Raw genomic sequence first — 2,757 nt, forward strand, 5'->3', positions numbered from 1 at the left:
TTGATGTGATTGATGTGACTTTAAATATTTAATACTGTATTATACCAATATTATTTAGACAGTGTTTCCGGTAATCTGACGAAGTAAATTGTAGGCTTCACTGTCTAATATTTTTATACGAGTATTTGGTAATATAAAGCTTAGCCGGTCATCCTAGAGAACCTAGGTAAACTGTAGGTTATTGTCTTTATTGTGATAGGTACCAGTATTAATTCTGTATTACAAGGATACAGTATGAGTAGTTAAGGCTTAATAAAAAATTAACCAGTTAGGAATAGAGTTGTAATTCCTTTATTAATTAAGTTCCCCTGGCAGCGTTTCTCAATTATCACACGTGTGCGTGTTGTATCACGGTGAAGTGATTAGAATATTGTGTAAACTAGACACCTAGAGATTAACTAATTAAGTGATTAGTTCTGGGTTGTTATATTTGTTGTTGTTAATTAACTACTGCGGCAAGTACATTTGTCAGCGTAGTGTTAATACAGATTCCAAAGTGTATTGTGTTTTGTTGTGTTTTCTAGTGAACTAAACGTGCTACATATATATATTTTTATATAAGATCTTATCTCTGATCATACCTAGAGCCGAGCCACTCGGGTATTGGACTGCCCGATACAGAGAGATCTAATAGATACACAGTTAGAAGAGATATTTGGATAATCGTGTTTTATTCAGTTACGGGTATTATAGGATCCCCGTGACAGGAGTAAAAATTGGGGTGCTCGTCCCGTATCTGAAACGGGACATGTATATTTAAAAAGTATTGTTTGTAAATGGGGGCTTTATACATTATTTTTACAAATTCACTAGAAGTAGCAACGTTGTTCACTAGAAAAAAATAATAATAAGTGCGTCATATCTAAACATGGATAAGAATTTGCTGGATACGCTCAGTATAGTGGAGATAAAGCGAGCGCGTAAAGCCGAGTTAGTTGAAATTGCGAGTGAGCGAGAAATTGAGTTAACATCAGCTGAAACATTAGGAGATATAAGGACAATTATTATCTAGGAAGTTTTTGGTGATAGTCCTGTTATGGAAGAAAGTGAGATTGTTCCAGAGATAGAAATAAATGAGTTGAGTATGGAACAACAATTAGCTTTTAAAAAGCTTGAGTACGAAAGAGAAGAACGTGCATTAGATAGAGAGAGAGAGAGAAAGAGAACAGAGGGATAGAGAAAAAGAAGATAGAGATAGAGAAAAAGAAGATAGAGATAGAAAAGAGAGAGACAGAGATAGAGAGAGGGATAGAGAGAGAGAGAGAGAGAAAGAGAAGAGAGGGGTAGAGAAGAGAGATAGGGATAGAGAATTCCAGTTAGCAAAATTAAAAGTGGAACATGAGTTAAAGTTGAATACTGAAGTAGTTAGACGGGAGGCAGGAAATGGGTTTAACGTGTCGGAGGCTTATAGATCAGTGCGTGTATTTGACGACCAGGAGGTAGATTTGTTCTTCCAACTTTTTGAACGGGCCGCTAAGCAGCTAAATTGGCCGCAGTCTAAGTGGACATTGTTAGCCGTGTCTAAATTTAAGGGGAAGGCTAGCGTAGCTTATAATTCAATGAGTGATGAGCGAGCAAGTCAGTACGACCTAGTTAAATCTGCAGTGTTGAGGGCTTATGAGTTACGACCTGAGGATTATCGTTTACGGTATAGCGAGTTGAGAAAAACGCAGGGTCAGTCTTATAGTGAGTTTGTGGCTAAGAAAGCAGGGATGTTTGATAAATGGGTGACTTCTCATCACCTAGGGTCATATACCGAGTTACGGGAATTGTTGATCTTACAGGACATTAAAAATGGATTACCAGTTAGCTTACGTATTCATTTAGAGGATCGTGATATCACAAAAATAGAGGAGGCAGGCATAGTGGCAGATGATTACGTGTTAATACACAAAGCTCAGGCAGTACAGGGTAACTCTATACAACAAGGTGATAAGAAGAAATTTCAGCCAGGTTTTTCCCGCGAAAGTAACTATCGGGGAGAGTCATCTAGTTGGTCACCTGGTGGGCAAAGTAAGGATAAACCTGCATTATCAGCCAATGCACGAACTTTCCGTCCACATTGCAGTTACTGTAAAAAGGATAACCATCTTGTCGGGGACTGTTTTGAAAGGAAACGCGATAATGCGCAAGTGGTCGGTTTAGTGAGGTCAGCTCCGTTAGCGAGAGAGTTAATTGTTAGTCCCATGGCAGAGAAAGTAAATCCGTATGTGTCCACTGGTATGGTTTGTGATGTGAAACAAGAGTTGAGTCCCAACGCAATATTAATCTATCGGGATACAGGGTGTACCCAATCTCTTATAACGTCAGATTGTTTAGCTGGTATAGAGAATTAAGATACAGGACGTAGTTTGGCCTTAACCTCGGTTACTTGAGAAAATATGGTTGTCCGATTACATAACGTTTTCTTGTGTTCGAAGTTTGTGACGGGACCAGTCGTTATGGGTGTTGTGAAGGACTTGCCTTTTGAAAACATAGGAGTTTTGTTGGGTAACGATTTGACTAGTCAGTGTTGCCAGCCGCAAGGTGACCAGTTGTTAATTGAAGACAGCCCTTTACCCATAGAAGAGTGTGAGGTGGATGAGATTAGTTATCCTGCGTGTGTAATGACTAGGGCTATGGCCGGAAGGGTAGCACGAGACCCAGAGGAAAATTGTGATTTGTCTGATACGTGTGTGAGCCATGAAATTGGAGTGGATGAGGTTATCAGTAAAATGGTAGATAAGTCAACTGAGGAACTAAAGGTGGTGGAACCTG

Source organism: Gigantopelta aegis, chromosome 3 (assembly GCF_016097555.1).
Source record: "Gigantopelta aegis isolate Gae_Host chromosome 3, Gae_host_genome, whole genome shotgun sequence".
NCBI classification, from domain to species: domain Eukaryota; kingdom Metazoa; phylum Mollusca; class Gastropoda; order Neomphalida; family Peltospiridae; genus Gigantopelta; species Gigantopelta aegis.